The sequence below is a fragment of the Diplotaxodon limnothrissa genome, linkage group LG18 (assembly GCF_057381915.1).
Source record: "Diplotaxodon limnothrissa isolate DT_005_m linkage group LG18, D_limnothrissa_male_GT1.1, whole genome shotgun sequence".
NCBI classification, from domain to species: Eukaryota; Metazoa; Chordata; class Actinopteri; order Cichliformes; family Cichlidae; genus Diplotaxodon; species Diplotaxodon limnothrissa.
The window spans coordinates 36,380,481-36,402,371 of record NC_140613.1 but is presented as its reverse complement, the minus strand read 5'-3'; the positions used below and the strand labels follow the sequence as shown (position 1 = coordinate 36,402,371).

Genomic DNA, 21,891 nt, shown 5'->3' with positions numbered 1-21,891 from the left:
TGGCAGACAGATATGGCTTTTGCTAGCGTTAAATCACTATCACGTAGTAGCACTTTCCTTAAATTGTCATTGTTGATGCCACAAACTAGTCTCTTATTAGTTCTTCACTCAGATCACCAAATCTGCAGCTTTTTGCTTTAATCCGTAAATCACTTACATAGGATTCAACAGTCTCGTCCTCTGATTCCGCGTGTTGAACTTGTGTCTTTCCATCATGACGTTGGTTTGTGGGCTGGACATTTCTCTGAATTTCTTTTTGAGGCACTCAGGATCCTCCTCCGATTCTGCAGGAATGAGGACTCGTCCTCCATCGCCGGGCTCTCTCACTTCTGGCGCGTAAACAAAAGACCACTCCCGTTCTATAGCTTCGGGACCTGCTAAGATGAGCAATATGTAGGCTTGTGTGCGCGCTGGCTTGTCAGAGTGTGCCGCCGCTATAAAAATGTCATACTCTTGCTCAAAAATGCGCCAATTTTCAGCAACATTACCATCGAAAACAAGCGGGTCGGGCCTCCTGAATCCTTGCGCCATGTTGTCTGCAGTCCAGATACAAAAAATGCACCCACAAAATAGACTTGAGACGGGGAAAAAATACCGTCAACTACGAAGTACGTGTTTTGTCGCTTCTGACACCATGTTGTATGTTCACCAGTATGATAATGATGAAGCAGTAATCTCAGTTAACGTGGTTTTATTAACCAGCACAGCAGCAGAGAACTTACATGCTTGGATTCAATAACGGAATGGCGCCTATACCACTCAAAACATACACACACCTACACGGAGGTACGGCAAGCGGATTAGGACAAAATACCAAACTAACAGCAGGTTATCTACAATTATTATTATTATTATTTTTCATTGAAATGAATTGCCTTTTTGAGGGCTTTAACATGCTCAAAAACTCATGAAATTTTGCACACATGCCAGGTCTGGTGAAAAATTTTGTTCCTCTTCTGGCTGGCGAGTGGAGCAGCCTACAGGGTTGTGTCCAGGGTGTTTACAATACCTCGTTCCACTGTCCACCGCATCGTGCACAGGGTCACAGAGGTGGTGGTGGCCACGCGCCACCAGGTCATCCACCTCCCACGGACCCCAGAAGACCTAGATGCCATGTCCAATGGGTTTGCACAGCTGGCAGGCCACAGGGCCTTTGTGAAGGCTGCTGGTGCTGCTGCCATGTCCGCATCAAGCCCCCCAGCGGCCCTGAGGGTCAGTGCTACAGGAACAGGAAGTTGTACCCGTCCATAATCCTGCAGGCGGTATGTGACCATCAGGGCCGCTTTGTCGATACACATGTGGGCTAGCCGGGGTCAGTGCATGCCTCCAGGGTCCTCCGCCACAGCCCACTGTACCGACAGGCCCGTTACCCTCCCCCAGGGCATTTTATCCTTGCAGATGGAGGGTACCCATGTCTCCAACATCCACTCCCCCTCATCACCCCCTACAAGAGGCCAGTCCACAGTGTGGGAGCCCAGCGCTTTAACGCACATCACTCCAGGGCACGCTCTGTCATAGAGCGTGCCTTTGGAATGATGAAGACAAGGTACCTTGTCATCTTCCTGCAAGCGCTGGAGGTGCACCACACCTTCGTGCCACATGTATGTCACGCTAATACGAGCATCTCCTCACCTCTCCCCCCTCCATAGAGCCATCACCACCTTCAAACTGTTCACCTACAACACCCCCCTCCTCACCCCACACAAAAGAGGATTTCACACCACCTCCTCCGACCACAACTCTTCATATTCATGAAGCAGATGTGAGGAAGCAGTTTAAGAATCTGAATGCTCGGAAAGCTCCCGGCCCAGACGGTGTGTCTCCTGCCACCCTCAGACACTGTGCAAACGAGCTGGCCCCAGTGTTTTCTGGCATCTTCAACTCCTCACTGCAGGCATGTCATGTGCCTGCCTGCTTCAAGTCCTCTACCATAATCCCTGTCCCCAAGAAACCTAGGATCACTGGACTAAATGACTACAGACCCGTGGCTCTGACATCTGTGGTCATGAAGTCATTTGAGCGCCTAGTTCTCTCCCATCTCAAGACCCTCACGGCCCCCCTCCTGGACCCCCTGCAGTTTGCATATAGAGCCAACAGGTCTGTAGACGACGCCATCAACATGGCCCTACACTTCATCCTGCAGCATCTGGACTCCCCAGGAACCTACGCCAGGATCCTGTTTGTGGACTTCAGCTCTGCCTTCAACACCATCCTTCCAGACCATCTCCGAGGCAAGCTTTCCCAGATGAATGTGCCTGATCCCATCTGCCGGTGGATCACTGACTTCCTGACGGACAGGAAGCAGCACGTGAGGCTGGGGAAGAATGTCTCAGACTCCCGGACCATCAGCACCGGCTCCCCTCAGGGCTGTGTTCTTTCTCCTCTGCTCTTCTCCCTGTACACCAACTGCTGCACCTCCACCCACCAGTCTGTCAAGCTAATCAAGTTCGCAGATGACACCACCATCATTGGGCTCATCTCTGACGGGGATGAGTCTGCCTACAGGAGGGAGGTTGAACGTCTGGTGTCCTGGTGCAGCCACAACAACCTGGTGCTGAATGCCCAGAAGACAGTGGAGATTATTGTGGACTTCAGGAAGCACACAGCCCCACTCCCCCCCATCATCCTGACTGACACCCCCATCACCTCTGTGGACTCATTCCGCTTCCTGGGTACCACCATCACCCAGGACCTGAAGTGGGAGCCCACCATCACCTCCGTCATCAAGAAAGCCCAGCAGAGGATGTACTTCCTGAGGCAGCTGAAGAAATTCAACCTGCCAACACGGACGATGATGCAGTTCTACACTGCAATCATCGAGTCCATCCTCACCTCCTCCATCACCGTGTGGTACGCTGGAGCCACTATCAGGGACAAACAGAGACTGCAGCGTGTTGTGCGCTCTGCTGAGAAGGTGATTGGCTGCAGACTCCCATCTCTGCAGGACCTGTACACCTCCAGGACACTGCGGCGTGCAGCCCGGATCTCAGCTGACCCTTCTCACCCTGGACACAGTCTGTTTGACCTGCTCCCCTCAGGCAGGAGGCTCCGGTCCATTCGCACCAGAACCTCTCGCCACAAGAACAGTTTCTTCCCCTCTGCTGTTGGACACATGAACAATAACCACATGACTGTCCCCGCCACTAACACATGACCCTACGCTGTGTCACTGCATCATTTCATGTCTGGCACTGATCACCACCTGCACTCATGTATATATCTTTCTACGTAGCACTCTTAATTCTTATTCTCATGTATATATCTCATGTATATCTCATGCACATATCTTTCTTTCTACATAGCACTTTAATTCTTATTGTTTGCACTGAAGCACCGCAGCAAATTCCTAATGTTGTAAACCTCAACATCTGGCAATAAATCCATTCTGATTCTGATTCTGATCATTGTTGTATGTCCAATCATAATGGCAACTGTAGTGCATACCCTGGCATGTACACTGTACTTACAAGATTAAACATCTGCTGCAGGTCATAACAGCATGTGCCGTGCATCTGTGCCGTGCAACATCTGCATCGGTGCTGGTGGCATTGTGGCCCCAGATGAGGAACCCGAGGATGATGCCCAAGATGAGGGGGAGACTGGTGTGGAGGCAGTCAGTGGTGCACACTGGCGGGACCAGCTATCTGCTGAGGTGTCTGCCCTGGAAGAGGTACCCCCGGACCACGATTATTGTCAGCAGGCAAGTATCCCTTAGTGGTGCATCTGCACAGTGCTGGGATTTCACGTGACAGATCTGTCTTAACATGCTCGTTTTCACCATGTCGTTTTCCCAACGCCATGATTACAATCTAGTGACATGGCAGCTGTCGGTTCCACCAGCCCTGCAGACCCAAGTGGAGGATGTTGCGGTGGACAGTGGGAATGAGCATGCCTGAGCAACATCTGGGGATGCCTATGTGGGATGCTGCACTCAGTACCTGGCTATGAACCGGGGGTCTTACCTGTGGCACCTCCCTCATCTCTGTGGTCCTGGTCCAGCGGACCAAGCAGCACTGCCCAAGACTCCCTGCTCAGGCACGTCAGGCCTGGTTGATGATGTGTGTGCATGCTGGGACACTCAGGTTTATCCTGGACCGCAGTGGGTAGTGCATTTCCCACAATCATGTTGTGTTATACGTTGCACTGCTTTCATTTCCACAACGTGGCACGTGCAATAGGTCAGGCCCCCGTAATTGTGTCATGTAGTTTGTGACAGACATGCACTCACAGTTGGGATGTTCCCACTGTCTTTATTTACATACATCTCGTGTTTCTATGGTGTATTGATAGTCATGTGCTTTTGTGCTGAGGTGTTTTTTCTGTTATCAAACTGTTCTCCCACTAGGAGCTCAGTCTGAGTGGCGTTTTTTTTCTCCTCCTCTTACCTCATGTAGTGTATTTTCGTTGTTTTTCCTATCAGCCGACCTTTCTGACATGTCTGCCCAATGTGATGTTTGTGTAAAGTTGGTCAGAAGGTTCCTTTGTAAGTGCGCATGCGCCATTAGCGTGCTGCCTGCTGTAACCCTAATTTCCCTCGGGATGAATAAAGTATTCTGATTCTGATTCTGATAACTGAAATCATTTTGTGTGTGCAGAACAAAGGTTGGAACAACAACATAAATTAAGTTCAACTATGTACATGGCGTCGTATCTACAGAAATATAATCACTGAAATAATCATGTTTGTACAAAACAAAGGTTGGGGTGCCAGCATAAATAAAGTTCAACTATGTACAGTGGCTGTCTGTGGACACGACTCAGTCCTTTTTCTGCTCCACTAGCTTTTCGAGGACGCCTATCAGCCTGTCCATCCTCTCGGCTCTACGTTCCTCCATTTGCCGTTGCTGGGCCATGTCCTCCTTTATTAGGGCAATGAGCTCATCCTCCCAGTCCCTCCTCCTTTTCACCACCCGTGCCTCAGGCGGGTCCTCATCCTCCTGTCCCTCCTGGTGTGGGAGTGGGTTGCCCACTGCTGCACTGGGTCCTGGTGCATCCTCCTGGATGGAGGAGATTAGGACGGGTAGCCTGGTGGAGGGCCTCTGTCCTAGCACCTCATCCATGGCCATGTTGCAGCAGTGGGCTTCCCACTTGCACCCTCGCCCGTCGCTGGATACTTGCACTCCTGAAGGGAGGATACATCACAGGTGGCAGTTGGCAACAACAGCAACAGTGCAGGTTTACATAGGTGACTTTTCAGTGTTCTGTGTGGAGTTACATCTGTCACTACCACTGTACATACTTTGTATTTCCTCTTCAGGTTCTCCCATTTACGTTTGCACATGTATATCAGGTCATTTCGTTTATGGCATCCACAGCAGTATGTACTGGCTTGGGACCACAGGGCAGACAGTTCACTGTCCCTTGTGCCTCAATACTTGTAGACCTCATACTGTTGCTGTACCTCCAACCCACTGCGGCTGAGTGTTTCGCACCCGTGAACAGGTGCTCATTGTCACGGCGGAGTCGAATGAGGTCTGCCGTCTGCTCCTTGGTCCCTGTAATGCAGCGTGACATTGGATTACATTCCCCACCATCCTGCACTTCTGTTTTAGCATTTCTCCATTTGCTGTCAGTTCAGCATTTACAGCTGTGTGGAACATACACACAGCAATGTCAGGCAATACTACAGCACTGAGTGGGGCAGAACATTTACATTATCAGGCCCTAGGTTGGGGTTGGGGGTTCTCTGTCATATGTTTTGTTTTAATTCAATTCAATTCAGTTTTGTTTGGATGGGGCAGACTCACAACAAAAGTCGCCTCAGGGTGCTTTGAAATATCCCCTTTGACGTATTTGACATGGCAGGTGTGATAACTGTAACAAATGTATGTATATGTTATATTTTATGCATTTTATATTTAATGTGCTGCGGACACAGCTACATTCCTGCCTGGTATATGTTGACATTCCTGTTTGCGGCACAGGCAGGGTCATATTAGTACAGTTGATTGCACTTGTAGTGGTGATACGTCTATTCATACTGCCCTCGGTCTGGTACAGGATTCACAGCTTTGCGGGTCTGTGCATTTACGGTTACATGGGTCGGGCAGGTGTCACATGATTCACCTTGACATTTTCTATTAACCTCCCATTAGCTTTTACATCTTGGTGTTTGTTTCGCTCCTTCACACATATCTTACATTTGCGGGTGTTGCTGTCCTCCGCCGCCGTTTCAACCTCCTCCGCAGCTGCTGACATCATTATGCATTGGCCTGGCTGCGTCGCGCTATGCATTGTGGGATATATGGCACCACGAAGCGTGCACCGGACCACGCTTGATATTTGGGGAAATCGACGGCGCATTTGGAGTGCACTTCGAACTGGGACAGCCGTCGTCGCGTGGCGGTGACGTGATCGCACTTGAAATGCATACTTCAAGCGTGCATACCCTGAATTGGGACACAGCCACTGTCCAATCTGGACCAAAGAGCACACATATGATAAGGCTCCACCCCTGAACATTTTTCAGCTGCCATATTTGACATCAGGGAGAGCGCCACCTAGTGGGAACAGGAAATGTCATGTTTTACACTTTGGGGTACAGTATAGTGATGGGTGACATCTGCAGCCTCAAATTTCTCCAGGAAAGCCTTAAGGAGTTGGTCTTGGGTTACAGTGAAAACTGTGACTTTTCGTGAAAGGGTGTGACCCCAGCGACATGGCGAACTTTGATGTCTCGCCATGAAGAAACAAATTAGTATAACTCAATGAAATCCAGTCTGATCAGTACCAGACTTTACAGGCATGATGTCAGACCCGCCCTGAACAGATTGATGTGCCCATTGTCGGAAATACACAGAGCGCCACCTAGTGGCAACAGGAAATGTCATGTCTTACACTTTGTTGTACTGATTTTCACAGGTTCATCGTGGACACCTCAAAAGCGGTGAATATCACCATCAGTCCCTCGTGATGCTTCAGTGCAAAAATTGTGACTTTACACTGAACGGCGCACCCTGGTGGCAACGCTGTTCACCATGAAAAATGAAGTGATGTTTGAGGGGCTTGGAAAGTTTCAAAAGTCTTGAAATTTGGCACACAGCTTCAATGGGATGAAGGCTTTCTTGTTATGTGATCATTTTCCTTGAATAGCGCAAAATGGCTCCGCAGCGCCCCCTACAAAATTTCAAAACATCAGCCCCTGGTCTGTGTTTTATGTATGAGTCTGAAACCTGGTAAGCTTATAAGAAATATCAAGATGTACAAAAGTCTCTTGGAGCAATATCCCAAATCCAACAGGAAGTCAGCCATTTTAAAATTAATGTGTAATTTTGGCGACATTTTCCCCCTCGTTTCAGGCCTTGTACTTTGACGAACTCCTCGTAGTGTATTCATCAGATAGACACGATCTCCGGTGCGTAGAATCTAAAGACCTTTGTGATGTTAAATTGCGAAGCTTTTCACATTGAGGGAAACGGGGTGGTCATGGCGGCACGTGGAGTTTCAATCACTCGCCAAAAAGAAGTAATCTGCTGTCACTCAAAAACACAATGCCCAATCTCTCCGAAAACATTGCAGGCATGATAAGAGTCGAGCTCGGAAATGTTTGTTATGCCATTTGTCAGTAATGGTTAGAGCATCACCTAGTGGAACGAGTGTAATCATGATTGAATGAGATGAAATTTCAGCTACTGGTTCTACGCAGGAATTCGATCAATGTGACATCAGTTCGGACTTGCTGGTTTTAGGTGTTGGGCGTGGCTCGACGCGCCAGGGTGTGAGGGCCCTCATAACGCTGCTTGCAGCTTTAATTTTGATTTTTAAAAAGGTTGCTTTTTGTCAGAAACATACATTTCCCTGTTACTCCAAACCTTTGAGCAGGAAATGCTAAGAGGCAATAAACGGGAGACCTAAAACAGAGGTGTAGGAGAAAGAAGAACAGAACTAGCATGAGGACTGTGACTGCTAACAATCAGTGCATCCAGTCTAGTGGCATAAAAAACAAATGGTGGGTTAACACCATCACTATATACTTTTTAACCTCCTAATACCTGCACTCTTCCATGGCATGCATTTTTAATTTCTCTTCGATATTTGGGCTGATTGGGACCTGATGAATGTAAAAACAAAGAATTGCCAGGTTGTTTTTTTTTCACCTAATTTTTGTTTCTAAGAAAAATGAAAAATGAGAGCCACGTATGAGGATATTCATATAAAATTTTGATAGAACAGTGGCAGCATAATGTCCTCGTAAGTGCATATCAGGCCCCTGTAGAGCAAAATTGAGTATTTTGGTCTAAATAACCAAAAATGTGATGTCCACATATGTGGACGCAGGTCCTAGGAGGTTATAAAAAAACATAGGAAATCTTTTTTATTAGTTAATTATTTTATTCATTATTGCTTTTATCGAGCTGAACTTCTATGGCTGGATTTCCCACCTCACCTTTTTCAGTGAAGAAGCTCCTTTTAGGAAGCGCCACCATTCCCCATCAGAGATCTCGCCACGCTGCCTCATGATTTCTACGCACAACATAAAGCTGTAGATAAGCTTGTGTTGCTCGAAGAGTCCACGTGACACATTAATGTAGGAGTTTAGCAAGATTTGATTCAGGAGGGTCTGAAGGCGCTCTTCTAGCACAGTACTCTGCTCTGATGTCTCGATGGTGGAATTAAAGAGCTGAAGATGAAGGAAGAAATAAACAAAAAAGAGAGAAAAAAGAAAATAATTACTTTAAATGGGTACTCACACATTTTCATTAAACATTCCTGTACAAGTAGCTTTGTAAATTTGAGAGTAAAGCCCAGCTCTTTTTTCCCTCACCTGTTTAAAGTACTTGAGTGAGAACTGGTACATACGATCGATCTCCGACAGACCGGCAATGACAAAGTACAAAACAGATCCTCGAGTGGCCACAGGCCTGTAGCGCTCCCTCGCAGAGTTTATCATCAGCTCAGTTGCTTCTGCCTCTTCCAGACGGTGCTTTATGGCCTCTGAAGTCACCTGGAGACAAGAGGATGCAAAAAAATCATGGAAATAAACAGGATGAACATCAGAAAAACAGGAAAGGATCATTGCAGGTAATATTAAATTCAACAACCACAACTCCATATCCATATAGCCTAATCCCTACCTTTGACTCCTGGAGAGTCTGAACTAGCTCCTCGTTGTCAAGTATATTCCCCTTCGAGGTAAAGAGAAGCTTAAGAATGCGGTCTTCAATATCTTTCAGCTGGCTGTGGTCAGCGTTGATGCGCACAATCAGCTCGTTCCTCTGTTCCTCAAGATGCGGACTCTCAGGACGCACCACATCACTTAAAACAGATTGAAAAAAGATTGAATCAAGAGATTCCAGAGGTCATTATCAGAAAGGGGGAAAAGGGTACATACAATTAGGATACATAAAATTATGTGCCGTATTTCTATCCATTTTTTAAAAATGTAGATGGCTTTGTAAATGCTTGTTACTAGAGATGGCACGATACCAATTTTTTATGTCCGATACAGATTCCGATATCATAAATTTGGATATCTGCCGATACCGATATGAATCCGATAGTGTTTTTTAATCAATAAAACAGTTTTTTAATATCTTGCTGCATTTTGTATAAGTTCATACTCAAGTTTTAAAAAACAACAACACTAAAGCTATTCTGTTATACCTGTATGCAAAAAACACACTGCACCCAAAATATTTTATAGTTCAGCAACACTGATCAATCTAATAAACTTAAACCTGCAACATCCTCCCTACTCTGGTATTTTAAAGAGTCCTTAGCAGAAATATTAAACAACCTAACTAATAGGGTTGCCAACTCCTAACAAAAATCTGCCAGAACCACCCCCCACCCTCGATGCTTAATCGACGTAATCAACTTTAATTTAATGCACCTGTAAAACAAATGCATAAGTTCATAACTTCCCTTCAACTCATTCATGTCACCTAAAAGGTAAACCTGTTTCTCCATCACCTGTTCAGCTCTGATGATTCAGTAAGGACATCTCCTGGTTTCATCTACAAGTTTCCCTCTCACCACATATCCAAACCGACATCATGACCAGCAGCTTTACAGCTGTGGCTCCAGCAAACATCAGCTGATACTAGAAAGTAATATTAAATAAATTCTAACAACAGCTAATTAAGCTTAAATGTGCTGCTGTTGTTTATCCACTGGTCTCCTCTCTCTAGCGCAAAGTGGGCGATAAACAAACAAGAAAGGCAGGATTTGTGACAGAAAAGCCGACCAGCTGATCATTGATCAGTTTCATGTTTGAAGTAGCAACAGGAGAGGGAATGAGAGAAGAAGAATCAGCTTTGCAGCAAGGACAGAATAACTCCAGCTTTGTGTCTTTTTTCCATTCTAGCTTAAGTACAGGACAAATCGCTTCCTTTTCACCTCCGTATGTAACTCCGATGGCCAGACCAGCTGTGGCTCCATGTATCAGTTGTTAAGCTTAACGTGGAAATACTATGCAAACATTCAGGGATGAACTTACACACTTGCTTTACTTCTCTGGGATAGTTTTTGCCGAGATAACATGCCGCGGTTTGGAAGCATGTAGTGAGGCTCCACATGCTCCACCAGACCGCTGACAGGTCTCGCAGACAACAGCCGCTCTGTCACGTGACACATACTACTTCGATGCGCCGAGCTGGGTTACGCCAAGTAGCGCGTTTTGTGAGGTGATTTTGTGATACTTCGGATCGGATTCCATTTTTTATTTCTCTCCGATATCCGATCCAGTAATTTAGGTCAGTATCGGAGCGATACCGATACATCATATCGAATAGGTTCATCTCTACTTGTTACATAGTTGAAATGCAATAGCTTTTTTCATGTGTGTGCATGTATTTACCTGAGAAGTTGGTCTTCTAAGCCAGATTTAGTGACAGTGAAGTTGATAATTGTAACTTTGATGCAAACCTTAAAAGGTGGAAACAGAAACTCATTAAATCACAATGAAACCTTGACAAAGAAGTCCTGCCATTAATTAATTCTTCGATCTTAAATATGATCAACCTATCTCTAATGATCGGCTATGTACCACAGGCCTTCAAGCTGGCTGTAGTTAAACCTTTACTCAAAAAGCATCTCTAGACCCAGCAGTCTTAGCTAATTATAGGCCAATCTCCAACCTTCCTTTCATATCAAACATCCTCGAAAGAGTAGTTGTCAAACAGCTAACAGATCATCTGCAGAGGTTTATTTGAAGAGTTTCAGTCAGGTTTCAGAGCTCATCACAGCACAGAAACAGCTTTAGTGAAGGTTACAAATGATCTTCTTATGGCCTCTGACAGTGGACTCATCTCTGTGCTTGTCCTGCTAGACCTCAGTGCAGCGTTCGATACTGTCGACCATAATATCCTATTAGAGCGATTAGAACATGCTGTAGGTATTACAGGTACTGCACTGCAGTGGTTTGTATCATATCTATCTAATAGACTCCAGTTTGTGCATGTAAATGGAGAGTCCTCTTCACACACTGAGGTTAATTATGGAGTTCCACAGGGTTCAGTGCTAGGACCAATTCTGTTTACATTATACATGCTTCCCTTAGGCAGCATCATTAGAAGACATAGCATACATTTTCACTGCTATGCTGATGACACCCAGCTCTATCTGTCCATGAAGCCAGATAACACACACCAATGAGTTAAACTGCAGGAATGTCTTAAAGACATAAAGACCTGGATGGCCGCTAACTTTCTGCTTCTTAATTCAGATCAAACTGAGGTTATTGTACTCGGCCCTGAAAAGCTTAGAAATATGGTATCTAACCAGATTCTTACTCTGGATGGCATTACCTTGGCCTCCAGTAACGCTGTGAGGAACCTTGGAGTCATTTTTGACCAGGACACGTCCTTCAACGCACATATTAAACAAATATGTAAGACTGCTTTCTTCCATTTGTGCAACATCTCTAAAGTTAGAAATATCCTGTCTCAGAGTGACGCTGAAAAACTAGTTCATGCATTTATTACTTCCAGGCTGGACGACTGTAATTCATTATTATCAGGAAGTCCTAAAAACTCCCTGAAAAGCCTTCAGCTGATCCAAAATGCTGCAGCAAGAGTCCTGACAGGGACTAGAAAGAGAGAGCAGATTTCTCCTGTTTTGGCTTCCTGTTAAATCCAGAATTCAAAATCCTGCTCCTCACATACAAGGTCTTAAATAATCAGGCCCCATCTTATCTTAATGACCTTGTAGGACCATATCACCCTATTAGAGCACTTCGCTCTCGCTCTGCAGGCCTACTTGTTGTTCCTAGAGTATTTAAAAGTAGAATGGGAGGCAGAGCCTTCAGTTTTCAGGCCCCTCTTCTGTGGAACCAGCTTCCAGTTTGGATTCAGGAGACAGACACTATCTCTACTTTCAAGATCAGGCTTCAAACTTTCCTTTTTGCTAAAGCATATAGTTAGGGCTGGACCAGGTGACCCTGAATCCTCCCTTAGTGATGCTGCAATAGACGTAGGCTGCCGGGGATTCCCATGATGCATTGGGTTTTTCCTTTCCAGTCACCTTTCTCACTCACTATGTGTTAACAGACCTCTCTGCATTGAATCATATCTGTTATTAACCTCTGTCTCTCTTCCACAGCATGTCTTTATCCTGTCTTCCTTCTCTCACCCCAACCAATCACAGCAGATGGCCCCGCCCCTCCCTGAGCCTGGTTCTGCTGGAGGTTTCTTCCTGTTAAAAGGGAGTTTTTCCTTCCCACTGTCGCCAAAGTGCTGCTCATAGGGGGTCATATGATTGTTGGGTTTTTCTCTGTATCTATGAAGCGCCTTGAGGCGACTTTAGTTGTGATTTGGCGCTATATAAATAAAATTGAATTGAACTACTTTGCTGGTCTGAAAGATCGTCTTTGTGGTTTTAATTCAGGATTCTTTGGAGGCCATGTCTCTCTTTTATAATGTCTGTGATGTATGTATGCACTGTTGGCTTGAACTAATGAGAGAGTACATGACTGCATTTAGTGTGAGCCCATTCTGCTAGACTGGTGTTCAGCTATAGGGTTTTGCTAGTTGACATATGACTGCATCTCTTTACAGTATCTGCTTTTGTACACATACAGTATAAGTAGGTTTGAGTAGGTGTGCTGCTGTCCTTACCTCTGGCAGGTAATGTGGGTTGGCCATCTTTGTGGTCATATAGAACCTAAAATTTTTGTCATAGTCAATATCTGAGTCTCCCAGTCGGATCATTGTTCGCCCGCCAGCCACAAACGTCTGCTTCAACAAGACGGGCTCCAGTGCTGGATTCAAGGTCTCCTTTAACTATACACCCACAAAATACCCAAACAGAGCCCTTCACAGTACACATGCTTTTCTTTTCTTTTTTTTTGTGTCCCGTTTGGATCTTTAGCATCAGAATTGTTGTCTTAAGGCCAAGAAAGATGCCAAGCGGATTTATTTTACCAAGTGGATCATCATGGCCTTGCCATATTGGTCCATTTGATTGACCTTTATTATAATTATGAATTTATTTTATTTTTGTTTTTTAAGACGGGACAGACATGACTGGGGGATAGGACAGGGAGAAAGAATGAAAGAAAGAGAGGGAGAGAAAGAAAACCAAAGGGGAGAAGAGACGGTGAGAAGGGGGGAGAAGAAAGAAAGAAACAAACAAAACACCTGGATCACCTGTATGGAGAAAAAAAAAACAAAACAGAAGAGAAAGTAAACAAAAAAGGAGCAACATAATAAAAACAGCACCATCACAATAAACTAGCTAGCAGTAGATAACAGTAGATACTAAATATTAAACTATATTGTGCAGCACGCAAGATAGACAGCGCACAGTGTGCTTTGAGGCAGCAGCCAAGAAAGGTGTAGTCTGCGTCTGTGAACACCCGTGTGTACACCTGTGTGCATACCTGTGTGGATCAGCACGCTTGCATTCCAATACATACATGAGCGCCCAGCCCCAGATGACAAGGACCACCAACACACCAACGTCTGAGGGCATCAGCCACCGGCAGGGAGTGTGGTGAGGGGAGATAGGCCTCCGTACTTTAGAGGGCCTGAGATGTACCCAGAGAGTCTAAGACCCAACCTGACATATAGACACAGACGAACAGGCGCACGCGGACACAAACATGCATTCCCACTAGTGCTGGGCGATATATCGATTTTTTTTAAAAATATCGCTATATTTTTATACAAGACATAAGCTGTGACAATATCGTTTACATCGATATAGTCTATGTTGCGTTATAATTACACTTGTGGAGCCGCTATTTTGCCTCTCTCTCATCTGGGTTTGTTTGCCCCGCCTCTCACCCTCACTGAACACAAACCCCCTCCCCCATCGCTACACCTCCAGTTGGCAACAAGATGGACACAGGAGCTAGCGAAGAGGAGCTCGTCGGAAAAAAGAAAACCAATGGCTCAATTATTTGGAGATGGTTCGGGTTCAAAGTGTCAGATGAGCAGCAGAATAATGTATTCTGTAGAGAATGTCGAAAAAGCGTCGCAACGAAAGGTTCGAGCACCACTAATCTTTACCACCATTTACAACTGCGCCATAAAGTGCAGTATGAAGAGTGTGTGAAATTGCGTGCTGTAGCCCAGACCGCAAAGTCTTCCGAGGTTCCTGCCGTGAAACAGACCACCTTACAACACTCATATACTCGTGCTGTGCCATATGATACAAAAAGTGAGAAGTGGGGGGAAATTACTAAAGCAGTGGCCTATCATATTGCTAAAGACATGGTCCCCATCTCAACTATGGAACAAGAGGGCTTTATACAGCTGCTAAAAACTCTTGACCAAAGATACCAGTTACCTAGCCGGAAATACTTCACCAGAGAAGCACTGCCAAAAATGTATACTGATGTTAGACAGAGTCTCGCTGCCCAGCTCACCAAAGTGTCTCACTTCGCACTGACAACCGACATGTGGTCCAGCAGGACGTGCGAGCCATATATGAGTGTGACTATACATTTCATGGAAGACTGGGAACTGAAAACTGCCTGTCTCCAGACCAGCTACTTTCCTCAAGACCACACCGGAGAGCATATAGCTGAAGCCCTGCAGGATGTGCTCAAAACCTGGAAGCTCAACCCGACGGGACTGGTTGCTATAACAACTGACAACGGGGCTAATATTGTCAAAGCGGTTCAACTGAACAAGTGGTCGAGGATCCAGTGTTTTGGTCACATGCTTCATCTGGCCATTGGTGAGTGCAATACTGAATTTTTTGATTTGGAAAAAAACCCGCTAATAAATGAAAAGTGTATAGAGTCTCTTGTAGAGCTAAACATGCCTATGGACCACAAGACAAATATTTTTATAAGTCATAGCCAGCATATACATCTATCACTTAGAAATCGAAAGTTAGTTGAATAAATAAATAAACTATCCCTATTAAATCCAATAAACGTATTGGGGTGCATTTGTCTTTGTATTAGATTGAGTTGTGACACTAAATGAGGACCACAGCTGAGACAAGACAGGGATACATTTTTAAATACATAGTGAGATTAAAAGGTGTAAAAAAAACAAACAAAAAAACATGTTCTAATCATTTGGTGATCTGGTGATTTTACCAAGATAGTTTAACTACAACCATTTCTAGGTTATACAATACACGACACATTTTGCAAATATTGTTGAGTCTTATGCATCACATCTTATATAAGTGAGATGGATGTTAGTTTCCCTTTGAGCGATTTGCCTCTTAACATAACAATTAAAGTGATTTTAAAAGTTTGCATTTTGTGTGTCACAGGACATGCTATGGATGATGCCCGCATTACCCGGTTATTTCTCTGTGTAAGAAAGTCGTCAGCAGCTTCTCCTACAGCTGGAGGAAGAGAAGAGAGCTGGCTGAAGTGCAAATACAGCTGGGTCTTCCAAGTCACCAGCTACTCACAGAGGCAACAGCTCGCTGGGGATCAAGGCTTCTCGTGATAGAGAGAGTTCTGGAGCAGGAAAGAGCACTTTCTAAAGTTCTCTGTCGACATGAAAACCAGACCTCTAGTCCCTACTTGGCAGGACATAGAGGTCCTGGAGGCAGTTCAGAAAGCTCTCAAACCCTGTCAGGACTTCACTGATGCACTTTCAGGAGAGAAGTATGTGACCCTGTCCTGTGCTACACCTGTTTAACACTAGTCTCCTGGCACCTGGAGAGGAGGATAGTGAGCTGTGTAAATCCATCAAGACCCGCATTGTGGATTACCTCAACAATAAATATGCAGATCCATCCACCAGTGACCTGTTGGACATGGCTTCTTTTGTGGATCCACGGTTCAGGGCGAAATACATCCCTAGTGAGAAAATTAATGCACTAAAACATAAACTCGTCTTGGAGGCAGAGTCTCTGCTCAGCTATCAGGGCACGTGTTTGTCTGAGCTGCCTGATCCAGCCGTGCCTGAGTCTGCAGACCAAGAAGAAGCAGCAGTGGGTGACACAGCTAAAAAGAGATCACTGGCAAGCTTCTCCCAGCACAGCACAGCCACCAACACTGGTTTCACAAGGAGGGAGGCAATCGAAAATGAATTTTCTAGCTACCTGTTGTCAGTTTGTGTAGAGTGATGCTGACCCTCTCAAATGGTGGAAGGAACATGAAGTTGCCTTTCCAGCACTGAGCCTCCTGGCCGAGAAATACCTTTGTGTGCCAGCTACCAGCTCCCCTTCTGAAAGGACTTTTAGTTGCAGTGGAAACATGGTAACCTGCCACAGGGCATCCTTGAAGCCTGATACTGTTGACAGATTAGTTTTCCTGGCACAAAATCTGGAAGCTGTACAGTAGCTGGCCTTGCCAATTGTTTGTGTTCTTTCTATATTGTTATTGTCATTGGAGATTTGCACAAAGACCCACTGAGCAAAGAATGTAATTTTGTTCATTTCATTCAATCTGTTTACATGTTTGGTTTTTTGCACAAAGTACCAGATGATTGTTCAGGAATACACACAAAGAAGCACTTTAGAAAACTTTAATTCAGTGTAAGCACTTTTTAAAGAGCAAGATGCCTTTGTTATTTTAGATCTGCATCTTTTTAGTTTACATTTTACATTTAGTTTACAATTTTTAGCTTTTTGTTATGTATGAAAAGAAAAAAAAATGGAGCATTATTATTTAATAAATGCTGACAATTTATTTTTGACAATTTTTTCATGTACATCTACAGTTGTATCTTAATAAAAGTTACATGTGTGACATCTGGGACAAGTACCTTTGACCAAGAACTCTCTTTTTGTTCTTACTTTATGGGATTAAAGAAATATCGAGATATGAATTTTGGTCCATATCGCCCAGCTCTAATTCCCACCCCCATATACACAACCAAATACTCGGCACTCACCCGACGTGTAGACAGACACAAATAGACACTGCACAGACAGTCGCACTCCCCAAACATACTCTATATCCCAGGTCCAGGTACCCCCGCCCTCAGAGGGGCAAGCCGCACCTAGACCCAGGAGATGTAACCCTTCTCTCTGGGGTGGAGGCAAGCGGACCACCTCCTTATCTGCAGTAGCAGGGAGGCCCCGCATCCCAGACCCCAGTCTGACGGCCAGCACCTCCTCCCAGCCCCCCAGCCCTGACGGCTAACAGAACCGGGGTGTGCGAAGACCTCAAACCTCCCTACGCCCGCTCATATGTAGTGTTGCTGTGTGCTGTTCTAAAGTGCATTTAAAACTCAGGAGAGCATGGTTCCTGCTTCCTCTCAGAGAGCAGCACGGCTCCTCCCGAAAACCCTTAGTGTCTAAATGCATTTAAAATTGAGGGTAGGGCACCAGCGCCAGAGGTGGGTTGGAGTACACCGACCATCCTCTGGATGCTGTAAAACGTGCCCACCCCCAAGGCCCTATATGTATGTGTTATGTGAGAGTGAGTAATGTGGATGTCTAGGTTGCAGAATAAAATTGAGGCACAGGCGGCCAGAAGGGGACAGAGGGGGAGTGCCTCCCCTGCACCCTGGTGACATACCTGCACCCCAAGCCCTGCGTGTGTGGGTGGGTGTGGTGGAGCGGGAAGAGGGAGGCAGCTGAGGATGGGGATTAACTCTTTTATAACGTGTCCAGGGGCAACGCAAAATTAAAAACACTATTTAATAACAATCTGTCCAATAAAGGTCTTCAACTTATTTAATGTCGCCCAGTGTTAGCCCACCTTAAAAAATACACAATTACAATACAACATTTGACCACAAATTGTTTTTTTTATGATCAAGTCTGTTTTACTGTCACATGAGTGGTGCAATCCTACCTCCTCTAGCAGTACAGGGACACCCATGCTTATGGCATTCTCCAGGGTACGAAGGAAGCCAGAGTCCGTTAGCTTGATCACCTTTAGACCATGTTTAGCCTCCTTGGAGCGGATCCATTGGTTAGCCTGTGAATGAAAGAAATAATCCTTAATCCCTAATGTGATGAAGATGACTTCTTTAAAAAATTTGTAAGAACGAATTTAAACTTATTTATCCTTGCTATGCAGCTGTATACCACTATTTTCAAAATCAAAATTAGTTTTAAAAACAAGGTTCTCGTGTAATACACGTGTGAAATGAATATTAATCACTTGGGATTATACAGATAATTGAGAAGTTAAAGTGTTAAAAAAATAACCCATTTCATTCATAAAGTAATCAGTGCTGGAATTATCGGCACTACATGGATGCTGCTGGAAACTTGTTTCTAGTTCACCTGATCCTGTGGGTCGATCATAAGAGGCCACCGGTGGCCCTCAGTCACCAGGATGCCATTCTCTGTAGAAACAGTGTCACGAGGCAAACCTTCTGCCTTCCACTGGCGGATGACATATTGATCACCAAGAATGTTAATCAGGCTAAAAGTGGAACTGATTGGGATGTTCAGGTTCTGGCACTGCGTTATCCACTGGTCAATTAGCTGGTGAGAGGGAAACAGAGCGCACACAAGCACAACAACTCAGGTTGTATTTGATTTCATCCCTTATTATTACATGTTATTTCCTGTCTTATAATAAAAACAAACAAGGTGTAAGGCCATTACGATAGTGGGGATTGCGTGTGACTGAGCACAATAGCAGTAATAAGAAAACTGGGCTCAGCTTTTGTTTGTTTGTCCTATTTTCTACTGATTTTCAAAAATTAGACTAAACTCATACTAAAGGCACAAGCTGCTAATTCTTTGTTAGAGCAGCCTGTAAAACCTTAAAAAGCACAGAATAAACCTGTACCTACCAGCTGTCTATAGTGGGAAGTAAATGCGCCATAATATGCCACACAAGCAGCTGCAATGAAGATATTTCCCACAACATTGATGATCTCTTGCTCAAACAGGGCTACACTTTCTTCCCAGCATACTTGTTCGTCACCAAGAGCGGACGCTAGCTTCCCTGCCCTGATCAGACGGGCCTGTGTCAGAGCCATCGTATTAACTTTGATGAAAAAGAAAGAGAAAGAATTTTAGCAAGCCAAAGACAGCAAGGTACATCAAACATTTAATAAAAGACAGATGGTAGAACTTATTTCACAGAGTATATTTTATGTTGCACTTTTTGGCACAACTCTCACCCAAATCTTCTTTCTCATTCGTGCTGCTATCAAACTGCTCCTGCAGGACCTTGATCTGGTTCTCCACCTCCTGAAGCTTCTTCTGCTTCTCTTTTAGGGTTGCCATGGTCACATCCAGCTCTTCCTGCACAAATGAGTAAGCACAGATGAAGAGGGAAATGGTAGGGTAATATCATACAGGAATCATTAAAGCAATACCTCACCCCTCCGGCGCGGTAGTACTGGAGAATAAATTCAATGTCCTGGATCCTGTGGACTTTCCTCCTCTGGCCGCTAGCCCTCGCCATCCCGCTGTGGTCTGCGCCATCTCCACCACTACGCCCCCGGAGCCGCGGCGGGCAACCCGACGCTGTGGTGCAAACTCACCGCGGAGAGCTGTGCTTTACCCCGGCTCCTCGGAGAAGAGGACCCATGGCGTGGCTACCTGGGAGTCACTCACGCAGTCCGGCTGGCGCATCTCCATCTGAACACCCCCGGTGCCGCGGCGCGGGCGTCTCAGATGACCAGCAGCCCCCAGTGGCACCTCCTCTCTTCACGCTGGTCCTCGGGGATTCCATCGTCAGGAACGTGCGGATGAGGGGGGCGCTCACGCTGTCGTTCCCGGGAGCCACCGTTGTTGACATAGTGGACAGAATTCCCAACATTCTGGCATCCCACCCACAGGTTAACCGGCTCATCATCCACATCGGCACCAATGACATCCCCAAACAGCAATCTGAGCTGCTGAAGTTGGACTTCCTCCAACTCTTCAGCCTCCTTGGTCAGTTGCAGGTGAGTGCTTTTATCTCTGGGCCCACCCCCACCTGTGGCAGAGGGATAGGCCGTTTCAGCCGGCTGCTCAGCCTCAACACCTGGCTTTCCTCCGCCTGTGTCTCCCACGGCGTGGGTTTTATTAACAATTTTGATGCCTTCTGGGAGAGGAGGCATCTTTTTGGGGCAGACGGGCTCCACTTCAACGCCTGGGGACGCCGTTTGCTGTCCGCCAATTTGGCATTTGGCGTACAGCACTCCCGCACATCGCCACTGTCTGCCACTGACTGATGTTCCCCTGGTCCCAGCTCCTATATTTGTTCCACTTTTAACAGTAATACACAAAACTCTGGACTAGGACCTTTCTCTCCCACAGTCAACACAATACCCGTCATAATCACAAACAGAGAGCAACAGAATTATCATAAATCCAGTAACTCCAAAAACATTAATAACCTAAATATCAACATCCATCCAACTCTATTGTCAAAAATCCACCAGTCTCAATCAGTATGGCACTTTTAAATGTTCGCTCTCTGTGGAACAAGTCTTTTATTATTAATGATTTAATTTTAGATAATAAACTTGACTGTTTATTTTTAACTGAAACATGGCTGGGTTCGGATGCACCAGTTGTTCTCACTGAGGCCTCCCCACCAAATTTTAATTTCTCTTTTTCTATTAGAAGTGGTGAGAGAGGTGGTGGGACTGCATCTTTAGCCAACAACACACTCACCTCCAAACAAATTTTATTTGATCATTTTACCACTTTTGAATTCCACGCTATTGTTTTCAGCAGCCCTCCAGTTTTATCTGTCACAGTTTACAGACCACCTAAAGACAGCGCTGCTTTTATCAAGGAATTCTCAGAATTTTTAACAAACATACATTCAAACTATAATATGATAATTTTAACCGGTGATTTTAACCTGCACATAGATAATCCTTCTGACCCTGCAACAAAAGAACTCTTAAACATTCTTCACTGTTTGGATTTTACCCAGCACGTCACGCAGCCGACTCACAACAGAGGACACACTCTGGACCTGGTCATCACCCGTGGGCTGTCCACCAGCGTGTCCTCTGTTGTTGACTTGGCTGTCTCTGACCACTACTGTGTGTTTTTTAACATCACCGGTTTTATTCAGCGGGAGACCTCGGTGCGAACTGTGAGGAGGCGCTATCTAACCTCTGAAGTGGCTGCAAATTTCACCAGGGTTTTAGACGAATGCCCCCCTGTGATTTTACCTGCACCCTGCGATTTGATTTTTAGTTATTTCAACAGCAAACTGAAGAAAAGCCTTGACTCCGTTGCTCTACTCACCACCAAAAAGATTAACGTAAAACACGTATCACCCTGGAGAAACGAAGAAGTCAAAAAACTCAAAAGAAAATGCAGGGCAGCAGAAAGGAGATGAAGGAAAAATAAAAATAATATCAACCATCAAATATTTTGCGAGCAACTTAAAATGTACAATAATACATTAAGGAATTCAAGAAATTCATACTTCGCCAAAATAATCAGTAATAACAAAAATAATCCCAAGGTCCTCTTTTCCACCATAGATCATTTATTTAACCCTGATTTTAAAAGCTCCCAAAGAACCCCCACAGACTCGCTCTGTGAGCAGTTTGCAGACCACTTCAGGGGAAACGTCAGCGCCATCAGATCTGATATTTTATCTAATCGCGA

General features: G+C 45.2%; 1 pseudogene; it reads right to left on the bottom strand.

Annotated features, from left to right (window-relative positions):
* LOC146614102 (dynein axonemal heavy chain 6-like) overlaps positions 1-21,891 on the bottom strand; it is a 53,422-nt pseudogene that overhangs the window by 18,801 nt on the left and 12,730 nt on the right.